We start from the raw sequence: 15,713 nt of genomic DNA on the forward strand, positions 1-15,713 counted from the left end.
CAAAATGCATATGATTCACTCAAGGTCTCGTCTCGGTCACCTGTTGTTACATGATGTTTGCCTTGTGTACGGGGTTTATGTTTGGGTTTACTTGCAGTCCACACCAAGGAGGGATGACAGAGCTCACTCCCCACATCTCTAGTCCTCTCAGTGCAAACATCCAAAAGACAAAATGCTACGCTCTCTTTTATTATAACAATAATAACAATAATGTGAAAAAGAAATGCACATTATTAGAAGCTGTTTCTGGCCATATGTTTGCCATTAAGACAAAATGTCTATCATTTTCAGTAATTTCTCCAACCTATCTCATTTCTGTAAAACGTTTTGATAGAGCTTTCTGACATGAGGACATAGAAACAGTACAAAACTCAGACCATGTACATGTTAATGGCTTTCTTAAATTACTGCAAATTACTACTTTGCAATGTTCAGTGGAAGCTACAATAAATTGCCACACATTTGTCTATATGGCCAGTCATGCCCACATCTCACAGTATTTATTCTTAAACTTAAATTAAATACAAAGTAAAATATCCCACAAAACATCTATGCCTCTTGAACTATAGTATTATAGTCCATCAAGATTGTTACATTCAGTACATTGTCCATTGAGATAGATAGCAATGCAACTCTAAATTAAGCTAATTGGAGTTGATTTATTTAGTTCCTTTCTCATTGATTATGTTCCTGTTGTAATTAGCCTCCACACCCTGACTTAAGCATTACAATAAAATTGCTTATTTTGGAAGGAACAAAGGATTAACATTAGAGCTACAGTCCTTAGGAAATTTCAGCTCAAATGAAATACACTTATGCACACATTGACATGGTTGTCCGTTCTTTGCAGCAGGGGAAGCTATGCTAAATGGAATCTGATGGATTGATTGTGGAGAAAGTACTGGGGCTCGCAGGTTGACGGGGAATGTGACGAGTCAGCAGATTACAGGACAACAAGGATCAGAGGTGTGTGTGTGTGTGTGTGTGTGTGTGTGTGTGTGTGTGTGTGCGTGTGCGTGTGCGTGTGTGTGTGCGTGTGCGCGTGTGTGTGTGTGTGTGTGTGCGTGCGTGCGTGCGTCAGCCTATGATGAGCCATCACACAGGGCGGGGTACTTTACAGCCCTGTGTTTCACCCTGTGACAGCAAACCCTGGAGAAAATGTGAATTACTAAGTAACGGCTGCGGAATGTTGAGGCAATGTCGGAACTACCTGAGCCGGATAAATGTCAGAATGATGCGGTGATCATGCCACCGCATCAGAGTACAGAAAGATCATAGATAGATAGTGACAGCGATATACAAATCCTAATATGATCCAAAAGCAATGTAATGAGTGTAGATGTATATTGGAGAATTGCAAATGACCGGTAGCCTAGCGGTTAAAGCATTGGGCCAGTAACTGAAAGGTTGCTTGCTCAAATTCCTGAGCCAACAAGTTGAAAAATCTCTTGATGTGCCTTGAGCAAGGAACTTCACCCTAATTGCTGATGGTAATGGCAGACCCTGGCTGTGACCCCACTCTCCGAGGGTGTCTCAGGGAGAATTGGGATATCCCCAAAAAATGACATTTCCAATTCACACATGCATATTAATACACAATTGTGAAAATAGGAAAAATATAAAGCAACAGCCCAATTGGTATCCATTTGATTCAAATATTCTGTTGAATCTTTCCACTACTTCCTGGTACCGGTGCTAGGATCTGCCGACTTCCAGATGATGTCCTTGGAATCTAATCGTTTTGATCATTAGATTTGTTCATGTTCGTTTACACAATCAATAAAGCATATTGAGTGAGCGTTTGGCTCCCCTAAAATAATATTGAGTGCCTTGATCACGCATCGAATGGCCCAAATGCCCTTTGGAACTAAACCCTGTAAATGCCTATATCCATTGTTCATAAGCGGGCCTTTGGCTCAGCGGAGGCTGTGTCTATTTAAAGGGGGGGCAGCTGGCGAGAGTGGTGCGTGGGCCCAAGTCAAATGAAGCCTGACATTATTTTTCCATTATCAATTTGTCCAAAGATGAAAACACTTTGCCAAGATCAACAGACATCACATTGGGAGGAAGATAAAAATACAGGTCTGATGTGCCATACTTGAAAAAAGTACTCCCTTTTTATTTTCCTTGTGACCAATGGTTGGTTTGAGCAAAAAAATGTATGATTACACAGATTATTGTTTCTTGTTGTTTCGGAAAATAGTGATGCGTCTGTGGGGAGAAAACTAAACATTAACATTTGAATTGCTCAAGTCATGTTTACTGGTGCTAATTCCTTTCTACTGGTTGAAGTAAAATTGCAAGGAGCCAAAGGAAATCAGGGTGGTAGGTTTGTAGAATTACTATTTCTCAATGGAGACGCCATCAGGTTAAGCAGTTGTTATTGTCTCAAGTTAGCTTTTTGGACTTGCTTGAAGTGGGAGGGCTCTTCTCTAATTGGGTAGCAGGGGGATTCTCTGTATTATCTCACACACAGCAAACACATCTTGCCTTAATTGGCTGGTGAGGGCATTCTGCCCAATGATGTAGAATCGCCCTGCAGGATTCTTCTTATGTTGGTTCAACCATGAACTACTTGAATTACTTCACCGATTCAACTTTTCATTTTAGAGTTGTTTGTTTTTCTGTTTATGGTTGGGTAATTGTAAAAAGTAAGGCAACGATTGTGGCAAGATTATGGGTCAGGGAACATTCCACCTTTCACTTACAAGAAAAACTAGTCTCAACATAACAAAGGAAGTACATTTCTAACTAAAGCTATACTTGTATTCTACAGTGCTAGCGAGCGCACACACTTGGGCGCATCAAGTGGATAGCTGTTAGCATTTTAGGATGATTGGAAGGGTCCCAAAAGTGTCTGATTGCTCCAGATACCATCCAGATAAAGCCACTTACATGGATTATAATGGTAGAGGAGAGCTGCACTACCTAACTATTCCTGGTGATTACCACCTGTCAGACACACTGACGATTAAGAGTGCCATATTTCTTGCACCAGCCCTGATGAGATTCAGAAAGACCTAGTTTCCAGTTTTAACATGCACAGTGAAATGTCACATGCACAGTGAAATGCCTTTCTTGCAAACTCAAAGCCCAACAATTCAATAATCAATAACAATGTATTACTTGAAGAAAGAAAACGAGAAATAAGAATAAGAAATATGAAAACAATAAAGTAAGTAAGTAAGCATACTATACACAGCAAATATCTAAAAAGTCTGTTCCAATACCAAATGTACATGCAGGGATACTGAAGTGATGGAGGTAGATATGTATGTAAGGTGGCTAGGCAACAGGATATAAGATAATCAGAGTATCACCAGCTTGTATGTGAGTGGGTGTGCGGGATTATAGAGTCAGTATAAATGTATGAGCATATTATGTGTGAGTGAGCAGATGATGGAGTGTTTGTGTGTGTGTTGGAGTGACAGTGTGTGCCAGTGTGATGAGACCTGTGAGTGTGCATAGAGATGCAAGTGCAAATATGCAAGTGTATAGAAATAAAAAGGTCAATAAGATACAAGGTAAACTCGGTCCGTGTAGTTATTTTGTTAGCTATTTATCGGTCGTATTGCTTGGGGATAGAAGCTGTTCAAGAGCCTGTTGGTGTCAGACTTGATGCACCAGTACCTCTTGCTGTGAGGCAGCAGAGAAAATTGTCTATGGCTTGGGTGGTTGGGGTATTTAATGATTTTCCAGGCCTTTTATTTCACACCGCCTGATATAGAGGTCCTGGATGGCAGGGAGCTCAGCCACAGTAATGTACTGGGCTGTCCGCAGAACCCTATGTAGCGCCATGCGAACGAGGGCGGTGCTATTGCCTCGAGGGCGGTGCTATTGTAGGGAGGTCTACTGCAGTAGCTGACATTTTGTTTCCAATCCCACAAATGGCTTGCAGGTGCATCATGATCAACAACAATCAAATATTGATAGGGTAAACGAAAAATACAAATTAGACTAAGATGATTCTTAATTTTTTATCAGCCAGTTTGATTGATCATCAAAGTTATTGGTGGCTGCACTGAAAACAGACATCAATGAATAGTCAAGGAATATGTGGTTGATTTTAACATTGCGGCACAAGTACCCACAGGCCCCAGGTCTTCTCAGAAATTACTGTACACAATATGAATACTATTTTAATGTGAAGCAACTTCAGTGTACAGCATTACCATACTACCAGGACAAGGTTGTGAATGGAGTAGGAGTAACAGATCAAAGTGTCCATAATACCTGTCTTGCCAGAGGCAACATCAACACGTCTTCTCCAGCCAGCTAAGCTCTCAATGCACGGTAATGGAACGGTGCCCTTTTTCAGCTTGAGAGTAGGTCGTAGGAAATTATACCGTTTACAAGTCAAACTCATAGGTCTATGTGGTTACGTGGGCATAGGGTGGAGTCGTGAAGACCCCTGGCAATGAATGTGTTGCTGTGTATTATATAGAGGGCATCACAACATTGCCAGGCTAAATATTTCTGAAACATGCTAGGTGTAATAGAGAGTACCGGGTAGGTTGATGTGTGGCCTACTGTGATCAATTGGGGTCATGTGTCCTTTAAGGCGCTTAATCAATTCTAGAAATGTGTCACTGACACAAGCAGACATCCCGAGCATTCACTAAATAATTGTGCTGCATACTTTGTGTAGAGGTGACTACGACACATCAATATGTTATGCTAAAGCAAAATACCACGATTGACATGTCAGAAAGCAGCGGATTTTCTGTTATGCCTTTACAGGGGAAACTAGTACTAATGTCCCGACCGGGATGTTTTCTTTCACCCCATCTAAAAATCTGTCACATACAACTGCATCCTTTACTAGTTCGGAATGGCTTTTGCCTGTGAAATCCTATTGAATATTTTACATGTTTTGCCACAACATAACGTGTGATCCTCCTCAAATGTGGTGAGTGGGTGCAAATGTATTTCAGCATTTGACAGAAATGGGAAGACTTGGCACATTTACACAAATGTGGGAACGACTCTGCTAACAACCAACACACACTAACACTCAAAACAACAAACACGTTACTTTAACAATCATGCGAGGTATTCAAAACAAGGTATTCAAAACAAGGTACTCAAAACAAGGTATTCAAATTTAGGACTCTAATGTAGGATCTTCTCAGTGTGCCGGATAAAGCATTTAACCACCAAGTACTTGAATTATTTGAGGATTACTAGAGTAGACTGTGGGTAAAGAATTTGTCTACCAGCGATAAGGATTTTTTGAATGAAGGACAGACAATGGCAATAGTACGAACTAATAATAATACTATTTACTCCTACATTTAGTCTTGTACTTTTTCATATTAAATATGAAATTCACAGATATTTAAAGTTATTGTTTAATTTATAATTGTGCTAACTCAAATATACGTCCTACACTATCAGTCAAGTAAATAAAAGCAAGCTGAATCTATTAAAAGAACTGTCAGAAATTATACTTCTTTTACACTCTTTGGATGGAAAAGATCATTCCAATTCATCAGTTGTTTTACACTTTGTAGCTCTCCTTACCTGTCAATCCATGAAAATACTATACACTTGTGTTGATCAATATCAACAAAGATGAATGAAATCCTTTACAGTAATAAAATGCACCAAGGTTATTATAGTATTGGCAATAATTAAGCATGGACTGACTATTGACATTTGATATACACTATCCAGAACATTCAATGTTGGTATTCATCACATTTAAAATGCCAGAATGTATTTCTCTGATAGCCACATAGAACAGACAAGATACTTTGAAATATACACTATATGTATGCCATTTGGCAGTCACATTGTTCCAAAGGAACTTACAGTAGTGCGTGCATGCATTTTTGTATGGATGGCCCCAGCAGTAATCAAATCCATGATCCTTCCTTTGCAAATGCCATGCTTTACCAACTGAGCCACACAGGCCCACACGCATAAGCTTTGGTATTCAATGCTAATGTGCCTTAGCCTACGATCCCATAGTCCAACGGATCGCTTCATTACCAGAAGTTATCCACCACAGCGGAAATTGCCATCGGCCAGCCACAGAAATGAATGACACACATTTGTTCATTGACACACAGCACAAAACGCAAATGTAATCACTCCCAAACTGAGTCAAGGCAATGCGTCTCTGCGGTCGCAAAGGACACCGTATGAACTCCAAGACTGAGGTTGTCATTTGTCTTCTGAGAGAGGGTGGAAGAGAAAGAGAAGTTTAGTTCCCTCTGAAGTCTAGATAGATCTTGCCCACTCCCCACAATCCCCACAGAGTAGCTTTGAGAGCATAACAGGTTGACACCACATGACCAACAATATACAAAATCGGCATAAATGTACCACTTTTCAGCAGTGGATATACCGTATAATGTAAGACTTGAAGTATGTATGGAAAGCAATACTATCTTAGTCCTGTATTCTGTCTACACACAATCTTTCCCCATGTACACGGCTGACCTCATTCCTCTGTCATGCCATTCACTTCTGTCTTTACTGATCAATTTAATTGCCCATGCATAGTCTTACTATTTTTATTACATATGATCAATTCGAAAGATTTTGCTTTAAAATGCTTATATTTGTCTGATTGTGCTTTATTTTGATGTGCCAATGAAAGAGATTTTACCTCACAAACACAGCTCCCTCTCTCTTTCTCTCTCTATCTCTCTCTTTCTCTCTCTGGGATTTAAACAGGAGTCAATTATTTAAGATCTGATGTGATCGGTCAAAACACCAATTAGTGAAAAGCAAGTTCAGAATTGGGCTGCCTGTGTAAACGTAGTCTTACAGGTGTTGGTATTGCCTACATTAGTGCTATAGCTAGCTCTTGCAAGGAACTAACCTGGGGGAAAATGAACATGAGTATTGGTGGAGATTGTACCCAAGACACCCAGATAATTGTTTTGACCAATTAATGTCATTTCAGTGATGACCAATAGCTAATATTCATAAAATCAGACTTTGTCTATTACTTTGTGGAGCTCAGCCTAAATATTTTGTACAGTGGACAATACAGTATATTTATCAGGTAAAAAAGTAAGCAGGTGGACAATTTGTGAGATGTTTCTTGCAGGCTGCTAAATCACACTCCGAAAAGTGCAAATGCATGCATTGATTAGTCTATTTTGGATCTGTGTATACAACTGTAACATGTTTCTCATGCTGGATGCAGAAAAATACATCAACCAAACAAAACTAGTAGCTTGATGAATTGGATAGAAGTCATAACTTACTACAAGCCTTTCACCAAAAATGTTCTCTGTTTGCATATGTGTAAATACCTCATCACTCAGCACATTGTAAATGGTTATTCCTTTGGCTCTTTCCTCAAAGGAAAAAGAGATGCCAAGGACAAGGATTTTCTGCATTCTATAAACTGAGTGAAGCACACTGAAGAGAATGGAATGTTTCAGCCAGATTTGAAATGAATCGGAAGATGGTAAATAGTTTATTCAAGCATATTTTGACATGACCTGAATAGAACATTTCAATTATCCACAGTCGATTCTGAGAGACTTGTCAAAAAGTAGGAACAAGAGGAGGCAACAGTGGCCCAATGCTATGAAGTATCTTTCTCTGAACTAGTCTACAGTTGCCTTTTGATAAGCCCACTCTGACCTTCAGCTACCGTGTATCTCAACGCTGCCAGAAGCCTTGTGGGTCACATGCATAAGGGAGGTGTAAAAGCTTGGGCTTCTCTAACTCTTGCTCAAGTAAAAATGTTCTTATATACTTTCCCAATGGTTCATAACCTTCACACAAAGGGATCAGCACAAGCAGGGGAGGAAAGTATTGTACAAGATGTGTACATTCCAGGGAGAGCAAAAAAAAAATGACTAACATTAACTGGTGTAGTGGAGATACAATTAAAAGTCGTGGCCTCGCCTCTGGTCAAACCTTTGGTTCTTTAATAAAGAAACAGGTGACTATTATGCAAAGTAAATTAGCATCCCAGCAGAGGGTTTATACATCTAACAGTGGAATGTACTGTATCACGGAGGTGGACATGGAGGTGCATTTCCCTATTAGAACCTCTGACACCAACATGCTGTACTGTACATATCCATTGGGGTTCAGGGGGAGATGTCATGAAAGTTTGTGAGCTCAGCCTACTTTTTATAGGCTCTCTTTCCATCACTCTAGTCATGTCTCACTCTGTTCCTTCAGATAACTACGGTTACATTCATAACCGGATCTTACGTCAGCATGCAACGTTGCTTGACTACATTTATGAGTGAGGCTGCCCCTCGGTTCCCATTAATCCAGGTTGAGGTTACGAGGTATCCAACTTTCTCTTCCTCTCTTCACCACCTGAGCTCCAGTCTAAGGTTTCACATAATATTCTAGAGGAGGTGGCTTTCTCCCTTAGATTAAACCTTTATCATTTAATACATTTAATGGGCTCTGGTTCTGTCCATCTGGGGATGGTGAGTAAGTGGAATCTCTCTCCCCTAAGGTGCTTCTGCACTTCAGCAAGTTTTTCTGCCTCCTCTCTCAATGCCATAGGTATGCTTCAGGCAAACTGAAAGCCACTAGTGGACCTCAGTGGTTTTCTTAATGCAAGCTAATCAGTTAATGGGCTCCTCAACAAGCAATCATTTCTCAGGATTACTTTGAAACCATCATACAATTTTGTTGCTAGGCAACTGGCAGCAAGCAACATGAGCTCCTGAAAAAGATCTTGAAAATTGTGAGAATTGTTCATTTTTTTTTCCGAATACAAAAAACAATAGCTGTCATAAAACCATAAACCTCAGAGGCAGAAGCAGAGACGGTGAGACCAAGAACCTTAAAGAAGAAAAAAAGAAGAAAAATCCAGAAAGCTAATGTGCTATTAACATTAGCAAAATATTAAAAAACAAGCTCGGAACACATGTTGAACACATGCTGATGTCATAATGAAGGACATTCAAGTTGACATTCACGTAATAATAATGAATACATAAGTATTCATAAGTATTGAGACCCTTTGCTATGTGAATCGAAATTAAGCTCAGGGGCATCCTGTTACCATTGATCATCCTTGAAATGTTTCTACAACTTGATTGGAGTCCAGCTGTGGTAAATTCAATTGATTGAACATGATTTGGAAAGGCACACACCTGTCTATATAAGGTCCCACAGTTGACAGTGCGGCCTTGGTCAGGGAGGTGACCAAGAACCCAATGGTCACTCTGACAGAGCTCCAAAGTTCCTCTGTGGAGATGGGAGAACCTTCCAGAAGGACAACCATCTTCGCAGAACCACCAATCAGGCCTTTATGGTAGAGTGGCCATACGGAAGCCACTCCTCATTAGAATGCACATGACAGCCCGCTTGGAGTTTGCCAAATTCCCTGGTCTGATGAAATCAAGATTTAACCCTTTGGCCTCAATGCCAAGCGTCATGTCTGGAGGAAACCTTGCACCATCCCTACGTTGAAGCATGGCGGAGGCAGCATCATGCTGTGGGAATGTTTTTCAGCGGCAGAGTCTGGGAGACTAGTCAGGATCAAGGGAAAGATTAACAGAGCAAATTACAGGAAGATCCTTGATGACAACCTGCTCTAGAGGGCTCACGACCTCAGACTGGGGTGAAGGTTCACCTTCCAACAGGACAACAACAACCCTAATCACACAGCTAAGACAATGCAGAAGTGGCTTCGGGGCAAGTCTCTGAAAGTCCTTGAATGGCCCAGCAAGAGCCTGGACTTGAACCTGTAACGAGGTCAAAAATCCCAAGCTACGGTTAGCAAAGCTCCCAATTAGGGAAACAGAGCCTGTGAGAAGAGCCCTGTGTCTTCAGGCTATTCGGCGTGGGAGAGTGGGAAATGTGGGGACCCGTGTCCAAGTAGGCCACACGTAGCTACGGTGGCAAGAAAAAGTATGTGAACCCTTTGGAATTACCTGGATTTCTGCATAAATTGGTCATCAAATTTGACCTGATCTTCATCTAAGTCACAACAATAGACAAACATAGTGTGCTTAATTAAACTAATAGCACACAAATTATTGTAATTTTCTTGTCTATATTGAATACATAATTTAAACATTCACAGTGTAGGTTGGAAAAAGTATGTGAACCCCTAGGCTAATGACTTCTCCAAAAACTAATTGGAGTCAGGAGTCAGCTAACCTGGAGTCCAATCAGTGAAAAGAGATTGGATATGTTGGTTAGGGCTGCCTTGCCCTGTAAAAACATTCACAAAATTTGAGTTTGCTATTCACAAGAAGCATTGCCTGATGTGAACCATGCCTCAAACAAAGGAGATCTCAGAAGCTCAGAACCTAAGATTGAGAATTGCTGACTTGCATAAAGCTGGAAAGGGTTACAAAAGTATCTCTAAAAGGCTTGATGTTCATCAGTCCACGGTAAGACAAATTGTCTATAAATGGAGAAAGTTCAGCACTGTTGCTACTCTCCCTTGGAGTGGCCATCCTGCAAAAATGACTGCAAGAGCGCAGCACAGAATGCTTAATGAGGTTCAGAAGAATCCTAGAGTGTCAGTTAAAGACTTACAGAAATCTCCGGAACATGCTAGCTTCTCTGTTGACGAGTCTACGATACGTAAAATACTAAACAAGAATGGTGTTCATGGGAGGACACCACAGAAGAAGCCACTGCTCTCCAAAAAAAATATTGCTGCACGTCTGAAGTTTGCACAAGTGCACCTTGATGTTCCACAGCGCTACTGGCAAAATATTCTGTGGACAGATGAAACTACAGTTGAATTGTTTGGAATGAACACACAACACTATGTGTGGAGAAAAAAAGGCACAGCACACCAATATCAAAACCTCATCCCAATTGTAAGGTTTGGTGGAGGGATCATCATGGTTCTGGGCTGCTTTGCTGCCTCAGGGCCATTGATGGAAAAATGAATTCCCAAGTTTATCAAGACATTTTGCAGGAGAATGATAGGCTATCTGTCCGCCAACTGAAGCTCAACAAAGTTGGGTGATGCAATAGGACAACGACCCAAAACACAGACAAAACACAGAAATCAACAACAGAATGGCTTCAGCAGAAGAAAATACATCCTGACCTCAACCCAATTGAGATGCTGTGGCATGACCTCAAGAGAGCAGTTCACACCAGACATCCCAAGAATATTGCTGAACTGAAACGGTTTCGTAAAGAGGAATGTTCCAAATTTTGTCCTGGCCATTGCGCAGGTCTCATCCGCAACTACAGAAAACATTTGGTTAAGATTATTGATGCCAAAGGAGGGTCAACCAGTTATTAAATCCAAGGGTCACATACTTTTTCCACCCAGCACTGTGAATGTTTACACAGTGTGTTCAATAAAGACATGAAAACGTATAATTGTATGTATGTAATTAGTTTAAGCAGACTGTGTTTGTCTATTGTTGTGACCTAGATGAAGTCAGATAAAATTGTAGGACCAATTTATGCAGAAATCCAGGTATTTCCAAAGGGTTCACATACTTTTTCTTGACACTGTATGTGTGTGGGAAACATTTCATCACAGTTAAGACATTTAACTTTAGTATAGTTCATTTGTTACTCCACTAACTACTTGTAGCTGTATAGCACGTTTATTAGTGTTGTTGGGTCTGGGAAGCTTAATGTTCTTGCCAGTAGCTAGCTAGCACTCACGTTGCTGCTGGCAACGTCATGAAAAGGAGCATGAGGGAAGCACTACAATATAAAACATGTTTTACTTTTATTTAAATTAAGTTTTGTAATTAACTAAAACAAGCAGACAACAAGAAAATTGGGTTTGAAAAATGTTAGGTTTTAGCTGTGAGACAATGGGGTAACCTAGGTAACCACAGGTTGTTTTCCCAACAGGCGGGTGGGGCCGCAATGTTCTATCTAAAACCAACTGGGACTATAGCCTAGGTAGGAGATTACAAGGTTAAGGCAACAGGGTTATAATTTCCCGTAACTCTTCGCAATTCATGGGACCAGCATTGCTAGTTAGCAACGGCGCTAGTAGTTATCAATAGTGCTAGTCCTATGAATGTGTTTATTTTTCTAATGCTTCCGCGTGGAATTATGATGTTGTCTTAACCTTGTTATTTTTTACCTAGGCTATAGCCAGCCATGCAGACCCAGGTGCATCATTTGAAAATACGGGGGTCTAAATGAAATACCCTAAATATATTACAACAGCAAAGAAGCAAGTGAAAGAGAAGACCCTGAGAGACAACTCAGAGACGCTTTTGATTGACTTCAGTGGACCTGAAGAGAGGAGAGTGAGATGCAACCTGCTCTTCTTCACCCTACAGACTGGAACTCTCCCATCACTGCTGATCTACCCTATACCAGGCAGGGTGGCGTCTGCAAAGGCAGACAAATCCCTGTGGAGGGAAAACAGGGAGACTGAAGTGAACATTTATAACAATGGAGCAAAAATGGTCCTGAGAGCAGCGTGGAAGAGTTCAAAAGGACGTTCCCAACACTTAAAACGTCCACAGAGCACTTTAAACAGGAGGAGCAGTGAAGGCTACCCATGAAGATGTGTCAACATCAGAAACAACAACAGGATACCACTCCCCACCTCCTCATTCCACTCCCCCAGAGTTAACGCTCTGAAAGACAGCCTGGCTGAACAACAGAGAGACTACACCATCTTCAATGAAAAGTCCATCTCCAGCAACTCCAGCAACCAGACCTGACCTAGAGACCTGCAACCAGCTAACAGCACAGATACATCAGATGTGCCATGCTGTAAGGCAGGTTGAAGTGGCAAACCAGGATCTGCAGATGGAGCTGAACCGCACGATAGAGGAACTCATCAGGAGGGAGTAGAACAGCCAGTCCCTGGAGAGACAGCTGGAAGAGATGAGGACCATCCTGCTCTCCACCCTGAAGACAGACACCCACGCACATACACAAACACACACAGACCCACAACCTCTCCAAAACCCACACCCACCACACCTGACAATCACACATACATCACACCGACCACTGACACTCGCACAACACCCTGCATTGACAGCCACACATCCAACATCCCCTCCGCTAACACACATTCTCAACCCCTGCCCCATGGAGACTATCAATCCAGACACCACCCACAACAGCAGCACACAGCCAGAGCAACAGACAGAGGACAAACATTGTCATCCAGTGTGACTACAACGGAAAATACCTTGATGGAAGACGGCTGTTCCCAAGGAGACGAGTGAGGAAGAGCTGGTGCCCAGCTACGCAGTCTGCCCTTAGATTCCTGGCAGAGCAGAGACGGAACACCGACCCACATAATTCTCCACACAGGGACAAATAATCTCAGCACAGGCAGGGTGGATGTAGCCAAGGCTCCGACCCGGATGGCTTTAACAGCCACACAGGCCTACGCCAGAGCCAAAATCATTGTCTCCACTCTTCTTCCCAGAACATATATACATCAGAGAGTCATAACTGTGCTCTGATTCCGACTGTGCACATAGCACATCACAAGGACATTCTTCAAGATCACATCCACATTAACGGAGAAGGGAAGAGAGCCTTTGCAAAGGTTCTGAAGGACACCGCTTTGGAAAGAAGGTTATGCAATCATAGTGACATCAGAAGACCAACCAACCATGAGCAACCTCAAAAGGGACTCTAAGCCAAGGCAACGCAACACCCAAAACCCCCTTGAAAACACAAGCAGCCTGAGAAAAGGATAAGCAAACCCAAGCCATCTACCAAAAAGGGAGAGTATTGCTACAGTAGCATCCAGGAGAGCACCCACAGCTCCCATCCAACAGAACTACAACAGACCTCCAGAACAGAGCTGAGCAAATCCCGGGAGCTCAGCTAGAGATCTATTTTTAGAGAGCACGAAGGTCTGCAAGCCCTGCAGCATCTGAACTTAATCAGATAAGACACCTCCTGAACATCATCTGCTGTCAAGCGATGCATTCATTTTGTTGAATTAAACGTGTTATTATTTACTCACGTCTAGTTCAGATAGACTAACAGAGTACTAAAATGCTTGGAAATTATACATGCAAACATTCGTAGCCTGGTACCCAAAACATACATGCTCAGAGCATGGGTAGAAACTCCTAATCCTCAGATATTAATAATTACAGAGACATGGTTACAAATCCAGGTCTACGTATTATATAGAATTGATAGGTGCACTTGAGGTGGGGGAGTAGCAACCTATGTCCTCGATAAATTACTGTTTATGAAGATTTCACCTGAGATGTCCCTTTAGAATTTTAAGGTTTATTTGTTAAAAGAACTCTACATGAGAACAACTCATTGATGATTGGTCACATTTACACTCAATTCCCCAGTGGACTCCATAAACATTATCACTACTGTTAATTCAATGCATTGGTCGAATGAATAGTTTATTTTAGGGGACTTTACTAAGACTTGGCTAGATACATCCTCTGTTATAAGGATAGGAAAACTATTGGAAATATGTATTTTACTGAACCAACGAGGGTCAATCCACATAATGGGACATTGCTTGATTGGCTCTTGGTGACACGCCCTGACAGGATTACAAATGCAGATGTTCTTCCAGACGGTTTCAGTGATCATTCCATCATCTACGATGTTTGGAAAATGAAGATACCTAAAGCACCACTCAAATGTATTCATTTAAGACAATGTAAAAATGTTACACTGTAAGTACCGAAGAACACAAGATCCAACTGACTGGGAGTCTCATAGAAAATTAAGAAATAGAAAAAGCCTCCTTTCCTTCTATATGGATAGTCTTACAAATAATTGAAAAGATCTGGTTCTGGAAATACACCCGTTTTAAATAGGTCAAATAATCAACATATTCAGTAAATAATCCTGAATGACCTGTGTTATTCAAGAGACAGCAGATATAGCTGATGTGTTTAATCAACTCTTCTCATATATCTGTTACCTCAAATAATAATTTCACCAGCAATTCCATCAATGCTAGGTATACATGGAAACAGGAGACCAACATCCCAAATCAGACATTTAACTTTAGATAGATAAAAAAAAAAACTGATATACTGCCTCTCCTCAATGAAATACATATTAATAAATGAGCTGGCCTAGATGGACTGGAACCCAAATGTATAAAAATGGTCTGCTAATTTTATAATGTACCCTCGAGCAAATCTATTCAACGTGTCTTTAACGACTGGAGAAATATCTTCTGTATGTGCCCTAGTGTGCCCGAGTGACCCCTCTCCGTAAAAGGTGGAAACTCCTTAGACAAAAAATATTTGAGAAATTTCACCCTTTCAATCTCGATTTAGGCCCAAATGTTCTACCACTACAGCGTTAGTGAAACTTACTGATGGAAATTATTCATCTGACCAAGGCAAACTAACTGCTACCATATTGATTGATTTATCAAAAGCATTTTATATAGTTGATCTATCTTACTGGGAAAACTTCAAAACACTGGTTTTACTAACGGATCATTAAACTGGATCCATGCATATCTTAGCAATGGAAAACAATGGGTTTTCAAGGAAGGACACAAATCACAACTTCTTGGACTCAGTAGAGGTGTATCTCAAGGTTCAGTATTGGCCCCCTTCTTTTCTCTATGTTCATTAATGAATTGCCTCGAATGTCAGAATAGACATGGTCACTTAAACACTGATGATGCAGTAATCTATACACCAGGTTCAAATGTTTTGTAGATACATGCAACTCTCCAATGTGATTTTAATGTTTTACAAAAACAAATTATAGCTAATAATTTGGTTTTAAATCAAACTAAATCAAACTAAATCCTATATCATGATGCTTGGTACACTGCAACGAATAAACTCCAC

The sequence above is a fragment of the Oncorhynchus mykiss genome, chromosome 7 (assembly GCF_013265735.2).
Source record: "Oncorhynchus mykiss isolate Arlee chromosome 7, USDA_OmykA_1.1, whole genome shotgun sequence".
Taxonomy (NCBI): Eukaryota; Metazoa; Chordata; class Actinopteri; order Salmoniformes; family Salmonidae; genus Oncorhynchus; species Oncorhynchus mykiss.